Raw genomic sequence first — 10,000 nt, 5'->3', positions numbered from 1 at the left:
CCTAAAGGCGATCACCCGAGGGACATGGAGGAATGCACCAGTGGAGTTCGCTGCACAGGCAGGGATCCGTCCAACTCGCACAAACCGAACACAACTCACGCGCCACGACGTACACTGTGCACCAGCCCCCCAAAACGAATCACCCCCCGAAGGACTAAGAAGCCCGACGAACGCGCGAAAACATTTAGAGAGGCCGAGCAAGCACCGGTTAGCGCGAATGCAAGTAACAAGCGCAACAGGCAACTTTCGAGGGACATACTTTTCGCAACAAGCTTCCACTAGGAAAGCATAGGCAACTCGTTCGAACGTCAAAGCCAACCAAATGGCAATTACCCGAGGGACACGCTTTTCGCAAGGCACCTTCCACTAGGGAAGCGCAGGCAACCCGAAGGCGAGTCGAAGACAACCCGAGGGACATGGAGGAATGCACCAGTGGAGTTCGCTGCACAGGCAGGGATCCGTCCAACTCGCACAAACCGAACACAACTCACGCGCCACGACGTACACTGTGCACCAGCCCCCCAAAACGAATCACCCCCCGAAGGACTAAGAAGCCCGACGAACGCGCGAAAACATTTAGAGAGGCCGAGCAAGCACCGGTTAGCGCGAATGCGAATAACAAACGCAACAGGCAACTTTCGAGGGACATACTTTTCGCAACAAGCTTCCACTAGGAAAGCATAGGCAACTCGTTCGAACGTCAAAGCCAACCAAATGGCAATTACCCGAGGGACACGCTTTTCGCAAGGCACCTTCCACTAGGGAAGCGCAAGCAACCCGAAGGCGAGTCGAAGACAACCCGAGGGACATGGAGGAATGCACCAGTGGAGTTCGCTGCACATGCAGGGATCCGTCCAACTCGCACAAACCGAACACAACTCACGCGCCACGACGTACACTGTGCACCAGCCCCCCAAAACGAATCACCCCCCGAAGGACCAAGAAGCCCGACGAACGCGCGAAAACATTTAGAGAGGCCGAGCAAGCACCGGTTAGCGCGAATGCAAATAACAAACGCAACAGGCAACTTTCGAGGGACATACTTCTCGCAACAAGCTTCCACAAGGAAAGCACAGGCAACTCGTTCGCACGCCAAAGCCAACCAAATGGCAATTTAACCGAGGGACATGCATTTCGCAAGGCAACTTGTACAATTACCCGAGGGACATGGCATGCTTGCCAAGGCCATGGCTTGGCATGCTTGCCAAGGCCGTGGCATGACATGCTGCTGGCCAAGGCCGGGCATGCCATGCTGCTGGACAAGGCCGTGGCAAGGCATGCTGATGGCCGAGGCCGTGGCAAGGCATGCTGATGGCCGAGGCCGTGGCGTGGCATGCCATGCTGCTGGACGAGGCCGTGGCAAGGCATGCTGCTGGCCAAGGCATTGGCATGGCATGCTGCTGCTGACCAAGGCTTGGGCTTGCCATGCTGCTGGCAAAGGCCGCGGCATGGCATGCTGCTGGCCAAGGCCGTGGCATGACATGCTGGCCAAGGCCGGGGCATGGCAAGCTGCTGGCCAAGGTCGTGGCATGGCAAGCTGCTGGCCAAGGCCGGGGCATAGCACGCTGCTGGCCATGGCCGTGGCATGACAAGCTTGCCAAGGCCGGGGCATGGCGTGCTGCTGGCCAAGGCTTTGGCATGCCATGTTGCTGGCCAAGGCTGTGGCATGGCATGCTGCTGGCCAAGGCCGTGGCATGGCATGCTGCTGGCCAAGGCCGTGGCATGGCATGCTGCTGGCCAAGGCCGTGGCATGGCATGCTGCTGGCCAAGGCCGTGGCATGACATGCTTGCCAAGGCCAAGGCATGGCATGCTGCTGGCCAAGGCTTTGGCATGCCATGTTGCTGGCCAAGGCTGTGGCATGGCATGCTGCTGGCCAAGGCTGTGGCATGGCATGCTGCTGGCCAAGGCCGTGGCATGGCATGCTGCTGGCCAAGGCCGGGGCATGGCATGCTGCTGGCCAAGGCCGTGGCATGGCATGCTGCTGGCCAAGGCCGTGGCATGACATGCTTGCCAAGGCCAAGGCATGGCATGCTGCTGGCCAAGGCTTTGGCATGCCATGTTGCTGGCCAAGGCTGTGGCATGGCATGCTGGCCTAGGCCAACGTGCCACCGCCACCGCCGCGGGCAGCCACTCGACGCATCCCGTGCTTGGCTATGTAGTTTCGATGCCACAAGCCAATGCCACAAGCCAAGCGATGGCATGTGCCAAGCGCCCGCCTAGGCATAGGCGTGGCCTGTGGCCTGGCCATGCTGGCCAGCCTTAAGGGAGGTGCCCCCCCCTTATAATAGCCTGTTAAGCCCTTTTCAATCTGGCAGGAGGAAACATCAAGCATGTTCGAGGAGTCATAATGGGGTTTTTTTAAAAAGTAATGGTTTTTTGCCAAAACTTTCAACATGAAAGTTGTATGAAATAATTTAATACACCATAAAAAAAATTATAAAAAAATATTTGGCCACCGGAATATTTTATTTTAATTTATTTCAATTTTAATACTTAAAAAATAATAAAAATTACTAAAAATACTCAAAAAATTCTAGAAAAATTCCAACAATTATAAGATGAGGCACTAGTAATTATAGTAATTTTTTTAATTATTTTTTTATTTTTAATTTATTTTATTATAATTTTTATGAGTAAATAAATAATTAAAAAGCCCGACGAACGTGCAAAAACTCTTAGAGAAACCCAGCAAGCATCGGATAGCTCGAATGCAAATAACAAACGCAACAGGCAACTTCCGAGGGACATACTTTTCCCAACAAGCTTCCACTGGGGAAAGCACTAGCAACGGGTTCGCAAGTCAAAGGCAACCAAACGGCTATTACCCGAGGGACAAGCATTTCGCAGGGCAACATATACGTAAGTCAAAGCCAAACCAAATGGCAATTACACGAGGGACAGGATTGCTTGCCAAGGGCGTGGCATGCGATGTTCTAGCCCAAGGCAAAGGCACGCCACGCTACGGGACAAGGCCGTGGCAAGACATGCGGCTGGCCTTGGCCTTGGCATGGCATGCCGCCGGCTTTGGCTGGGCTGCGTTGGCCTTGCCATGGAATGTTGCTGGCTTCGGATGGGCTGCCTTGGCCTTGGCCTTGGCCGTGGCATGGCATGCTGCTGGCCTTGGCCTTGGCCTTGGCATGGCATGCTGGCGGCTTTGGCTGGGCTGCCTTGGCCGTGGCATGGCATGCTGCTGGCCTTGGCCTTGGCATGGCATGCTGCTGGCTTTGGCTGGGCTGCCTTGGCCGTGGCATGGCATGCTGCTGGCCTTGGCCTTGGCATGGCATGCTGCTGGCTTTGGCAGGCCTGCCTTGGCCGTGGCATGGCATGCTGCTGGCCAAGGCCTTGGCCTGGCATGCTGCTGGCTTTGGCTGGGCTGCCTTGGCCGTGGCATGGCATGCTGCTGGCCTTGGCCTTGGCATGGCATGCTGCTGGCTTTGGCTGGCCTGCCTTGGCCGTGGCATGGCATGCTGCTGGCCTAGGCCTTGGCATGGCATGCTGCTGGCTTTGCCTGGGCTGCCTTGGCCGTGGCATGGCATGCTGCTGGCCTTGGCCTTGGCATGGCATGCTGCTGGCTTTTGCTGGCCTGCCTTGGCCGTGGCATGGCATTCTGCTGGCCTTGGCCTTGGCATGGCATGCTGCTGGCTTTGCCTGGGCTGCCTTGGCCGTGGCATGGCATGCTGCTGGCCTAGGCCTTGGCATGGCATGCTGCTGGCTTTGGCTGGGCTGCCTTGGCCGTGGCATGGCATGCTGCTGGCCTTGGCCTTGGCATGGCATGCTGCTGGCTTTGGCAGGCCTGCCTTGGCCGTGGCATGGCATGCTGCTGGCCTAGGCCTTGGCATGGCATGCTGCTGGCTTTGGCTGGGCTGCCTTGGCCGTGGCATGGCATGCTGCTGGCCTTGGCCTTGGCATGGCATGCTGCTGGCTTTGGCTGGGCTGCCTTGGCCGTGGCATGGCATGCTGCTGGCCTTGGCCTTGGCATGGCATGCTGCTGGCTTTGGCTGGGCTGCCTTGGCCGTGGCATGGCATGCTGCTGGCCTTGGCCTTGGCATGGCAAGCTGCTGGCTTTGGCTGGGCTGCCTTGGCCGTGGCATGGCATGCTGCTGGCCTTGGCTGGGCTGCCTTGGCCGTGGCATGGCATGCTGCTGGCCTAGGCCTTGGCATGGCATGCTGCTGGCTTTGGCTGGGCTGCCTTGGCCGTGGCATGGCATGCTGCTGGCCTAGGCCTTGGCATGGCATGCGGCTGGCTTTGGCTGGCAGCCTTGGTCGTGGCATGGCATGCTGCTGGCCTTGGCCTTGGCATGGCATGCCGCCGGCTTTGGCTGGGCTGCGTTGGCCGTGGCATGGCATGCTGCTGGCCTTGGCCTTGGCATGGCATGTTGCTGGCTTTGGCTGGCCTGCCTTGGCCGTGGCATGGCATGCTGCTGGCCTAGGCCTTGGCATGGCATGCTGCTGGCTTTGGCTGGCCTGCCTTGGCCGTGGCATGGCATGCTGCTGGCCTAGGCCATGGCATGGCATGCTGCTGGCTTTGGCTGGGCTGCCTTGGCCGTGGCATGGCATGCTGCTGGCCTAGGCCTTGGCATGGCATGCTGCTGGCTTTGGCTGGGCTGCCTTGGCCGTGGCATGGCATGCTGCTGGCCTTGGCCTTGGCATGGCATGCTGCTGGCTTTGGCTGGGCTGCCTTGGCCGTGGCATGGCATGCTGCTGGCCTAGGCCTTGGCATGGCATGCTGCTGGCTTTGGCTGGGCTGCCTTGGCCGTGGCATGGCATGCTGCTGGCCTAGGCCTTGGCATGGCATGCTGCTGGCTTTGGCTGGGCTGCCTTGGCCGTGGCATGGCATGCTGCTGGCCTTGGCCTTGGCATGGCATGCTGCTGGCTTTGGCAGGCCTGCCTTGGCCGTGGCATGGCATGCTGCTGGCCAAGGCCTTGGCCTGGCATGCTGCTGGCTTTGGCTGGGCTGCCTTGGCCGTGGCATGGCATGCTGCTGGCCTTGGCCTTGGCATGGCATGCTGCTGGCTTTGGCTGGGCTGCCTTGGCCGTGGCATGGCATGCTGCTGGCCTAGGCCTTGGCATGGCATGCTGCTGGCTTTGGCTGGGCTGCCTTGGCCGTGGCATGGCATGCTGCTGGCCTTGGCCTTGGCATGGCATGCTGCTGGCTTTGGCAGGCCTGCCTTGGCCGTGGCATGGCATGCTGCTGGCCTAGGCCTTGGCATGGCATGCTGCTGGCTTTGGCTGGGCTGCCTTGGCCGTGGCATGGCATGCTGCTGGCCTTGGCCTTGGCATGGCATGCTGCTGGCTTTGGCTGGCCTGCCTTGGCCGTGGCATGCCATGCTGCTGGCCATGGCCTTGGGGCTGGGCTGCCTTGGCTGCGGTTCTTATCACTAGACGTGCGTTGCGTGCGAAGGCGTGCAAAGGCGTGCGCGACCATGCGCGCAACACGCGCACCGTGGTCAAAAGACCACGCGCGCGGTATTCGCACAGGCCACGCTGCCCACGCCGCGGGCATGCCAGGCCAGGCTGCCCTGGCCGGCTGCATGCCAGGCCGCCCAGGCCGTGCGCATGCCATGCCGTGCTGCCCAGGCCAGCTGCATGCCAGGCCGCCCAGGCCGTGCGCATGCCATGCCGTGCTGCCCACGCCGCGGGCATGCCAGGCCGGCTGCATGCCAGGCCGCCCAGGCCGTGCGCATGCCATGCCGTGCTGCCCACGCCGCGGGCATGCCAGGCCGGCTGCATGCCAGGCCGCCCAGGCCGTGCGCATGCCATGCCGTGCTGCCCATGCCGCGCGCATGCCAGGCCGCCCACGCCCGCGCGGATGCCACGCCATGCTGCCCAAGGCCGCGCCCAGGCCGCGCAAGGCCGCGCCCAGGCCGCGCAAGGCCGCCCAAGGCCGCGGTCCAGGCCGCCCAAGGCCGCGGCCGAGCCGCCCCAGGCCGCAGCCCAGGCCGCGGTCGAGCCGCAGTGCATGTAACCCAAGGCCGCAGCCCAGGCCGCGCCCAACATGGGGCGTACCTGCCACTGCCTTGCCCTGGGCAAGGGAGGTGCCCCCCCCTTATAATAGCCTGTTAAGCCCTTTTCAGTCTGGCAGGAGGAAACATCAAGCATGTTCGAGGAGTCATAATGGGGTTTTTTTAAAAAGTAATGGTTTTTTGCCAAAACTTTCAACATGAAAGTTGTAGGAAATAATTTAATACACCATAAAAAAAATTAAAAAAAATATTTTTTTTCCGAAAATATTTTATTTTAATTTATTTCGATATTAATACTTAAAAAATAATAAAAATTAATAAAAATGGTCAAAAAATTATGGAAAAATTCCCATAATTAAAGGATGATTCACTAGTAATTATAGAAATTATTAAATTATTTTTTTCATTTTTTTTATTTTATTTTGATTTTTTTATGCCAAATAAGGGCTTTAAAAATTCGAAAAGCTCCAGAAAAATTGCAAAAAAATAGGGAATGACATTTAAAATTGATTGTAGTGCATTTTTAATTGTGTTGCACGGTTTGGGTAAGATTATAAAAGAATCATGTTCAAAAAGATCGATCGAGGCGGTGGCATGCCATGGCCTTGGCCTTGGCCATGCCTTGCACAGGGACTTGGCCTTGCCCACTGCCTTGGCCTTGGCCTTGGCCTTGGCTTTGGCCTTGGCCTTGGCCTTGGCATGGCATGGCATGCTCGCCGAGGCCGTGGCATGCCTTGCTTCTAGCCAAGGCCGTGGCGTGGCATGCTCGCCCAGCCCGTGGCATGCCATGCTCGCCCAGCCCGTGGCACGCCATGTTGGCCCAAGGCATTGGCATGGCATGCCGGCCAAGGCATGCTGGCCAACGTTGAACAAGGCGGTGCCATGGCATGGCATGCTGACCAAGACCGTGCCATGGCATGCTGGGCGAGGCCGGGGCATGGCATGCTGGCCGAGGCCGTGGCTTGCCATGCCGCCACGGCCGTGGCATGCCGGGCAACGGACCGGCATGGCCCAGCCCGTGGCACGCCATGTTGGCCCAAGGCATTGGCATGGCATGCCGGCCAAGGCATGCTGGCCAACGCTGCGGCACGGCGTGCTGGACAAGGCGGTGCCATGGCATGGCATGCTGACCGAGGCCGTGGCATGGCATGTTGGGCGACGCCGTAGCAAGGCATGCGGGCCGAGGCCGTGGCATGGCATGTTTGCAACGCCGTGGCAAGACATGCGGGCCGTGGCATGGCATGGCATGCGGGCCGAGGCCGTGGCACGACATGTTGGCCAAGGCTAAGGCATGGCACGCCGGGCAACGCGGTGGCATGGCATGCCGGGCAACGCGGTGGCAAGGCATGCGGGCCGGGGCCGTGGCATGGCATGTTGGGCGACGCCGTAGCAAGGCATGCGGTCCGAGGCCGTGGCATGGCATGCGGGCCGAGGCCGTGGCATGGCATGTTGGGCGACGCCGTAGCAAGGCATGCGGGCCGAGGCCGTGGCATGTCATGCGAGCCGAGGCCGTGGCATGGCATGCGGGCCGAGGCCGTGGCATGGCAAGTTGGGCGACGTCGTGGCAAGGCATGCGGGCCGAGGCCGTGGCATGTCATGCGGGCCGAGGCCGTGGCTTGGCATGCGGGCCGAGGCCGTGGCATGGAATGTTGGGCGACGCCGTAGCAAGGCATGCGGGCCGAGGCCGTGGCATGTCATGCGGGCCGAGGCCGTGGCATGGCATGCGGGCCGAGGCCGTGTCATGGCAAGTTTGGCCCAGGCCGTGGCTCGACATGTTGGCCAAGGCTAAGGCATGGCACGCCGGTCAACGCGGTGGCATGGCATGCTGGGCAACGCGGTGGCAAGGCATGCGGGCCGAGGCCGTGGCATGGCATGTTGGGCAACGCCGTAGCAAGGCATGCGGGCCGAGGCCGTGGCATGGCATGCGGGCCGTGGCCGTGGCATGGCATGTTGGGCGACGCCGTGGCATGGCATGCGGGCCGAGGACGTGGCATGGCATGTTTGGCAACGCCGTGGCAAGACATGCGGGCCGTGGCATGGCATGGCATGCGGGCCGAGGCCGTGGCATGGCATGCGGGCCGAGGCCGTGGCATGTCATGCGGGCCGAGGCCGTGGCATGTAATGCGGGCCGAGGCCGTGGCATGTAATGCGGGTCGAGGCCGTGGCATGGCATGTTGGGCGACGCCGTACCAAGGCATGCGGGCCGAGGCCGTGGCATGGCATGCGGGCCGAGGCCGTGGCATGGCATGTTGGGCGACGCCGTAGCAAGGCATGCGGGCCGAGGCCGTGGCTCGACATGTTGGCCAAGGCTAAGGCATGGCACGCCGGGCAACGCGGTGGCATGGCATGCTGGGCAACGCGGTGGCAAGGCATGCGGGCCGAGGCCGTGGCATGGCATGTCGGGCAACGCCGTAGCAAGGCATGCGGGCCGAGGCCGTGGCATGGCATGCGGGCCGTGGCCGTGGCCGTGGCATGGCATGTTGGGCGACGCCGTGGCATGGCATGCGGGCCGAGGCCGTGGCATGGCATGTTTGGCAACGCCGTGGCAAGACATGCGGGCCGAGGCCGTGGCATGGCATGCGGGCCGAGGCCGTGGCATGCCATGTTGGGCAACGCCGTAGCAAGGCATGCGGGCCGAGGCCGTGGCATGGCATGCGGGCCGTGGCCGCGGCATGGCATGTTGGGCGACGCCGTGGCATGGCATGCGGGCCGAGGCCGTGGTATGGCATGTTTGGCAACGCCGTGGCAAGACATGCGGGCCGTGGCATGGCATGTTGGGCAACGCCGTGGCAAGGCATGCGGGCCGAGGCCGTGGCATGGCATGCGGGCCGAGGCCGTGGCATGTCATGCGGGCCGAGGCCGTGGCATGGCATGCGGGCCGAGGCCGTGGCATGGCATGCGGGCCGAGGCCGTGGCATGGCATGCGGGCCGAGGCCGTGGCATGGCATGCGGGCCGAGGCCGTGGCATGGCATGTTGGACGACGCCGTAGCAAGGCATGCGGGCCGGGGCCGTGGCATGGCATGTTTGGCAACGCCGTGGCATGACATGCGGGCCGTGGCATGGCATGGCATGCCGGCCGAGGCCGTGGCGTGGCATGTTGGGCAACGCCGTGGCAAGGCATGCGGGCCGAGGCCGTGGCATGGCATGCGGGCCGAGGCCGTGGCATGTCATGCGGGCCGAGGCCGTGGCATGGCATGCGGGGCGAGGCCGTGGCATGGCATGTTGGGCGACGCCGTAGCAAGGCATGCGGGCCGAGGCCGTGGCTCGACATGTTGGCCAAGGCTAAGGCATGGCACGCCGGGCAACGCGGTGGCATGGCATGCTGGGCAACGCGGTGGCAAGGCATGCGGGCCGAGGCCGTGGCATGGCATGTTGGGCAACGCCGTAGCAATGCATGCGGGCCGAGGCCGTGGCATGGCATGCGGGCCGTGGCCGGGGCATGGCATGTTGGGCGACGCCGTGGCATGGCATGCGGGCCGAGGCCGTGGCATGGCATGTTTGGCAACGCCGTGGCAAGACATGCGGGCCGTGGCATGGCATGGCATGCGGGCCGAGGCCGTGGCATGGCATGTTGGGCAACGCCGTGGCAAGGCATGCGGGCCGCTGCCGTGGAATGGCATGCGGGCCGAGGCCGTGGCATGGCATGTTGGGCGACGCCGTAGCAAGGCATGCAGGCCGAGGCCGTGCCTCGACATGTTGGCCAAGGCTAAGGCATGGCACGCCGGGCGACGCGGTGGCATGGCATGCTGGGCAACGCGGTGGCAAGGCATGCGGGCCGAGGCCGTGGCATGGCATGTTGGGCAACGCCGTAGCAAGGCATGCGGGCCGAGGCCGTGGCTCGACATGTTGGCCAAGGCTAAGGCATGGCAAGCCGGGCAACGCGGTGGCAATGCATGCTGGGCAACGCGGTGGCAAGGCATGCGGGCCGAGGCCGTGGCATGGCATGTTGGGCGACGCCGTGGCATGGCATGCGGGCCGAGGCCGTGGCATGGCATGTTTGGCAACGCCGTGGCAAGACATGCGGGCCGTGGCATG

This window comes from Camellia sinensis, unplaced genomic scaffold, assembly GCF_055761805.1.
Source record: "Camellia sinensis isolate YWXY unplaced genomic scaffold, ASM5576180v1 Unanchor6, whole genome shotgun sequence".
NCBI lineage: Eukaryota > Viridiplantae > Streptophyta > Magnoliopsida > Ericales > Theaceae > Camellia > Camellia sinensis.
This window is presented reverse-complemented; position numbering follows the sequence as displayed.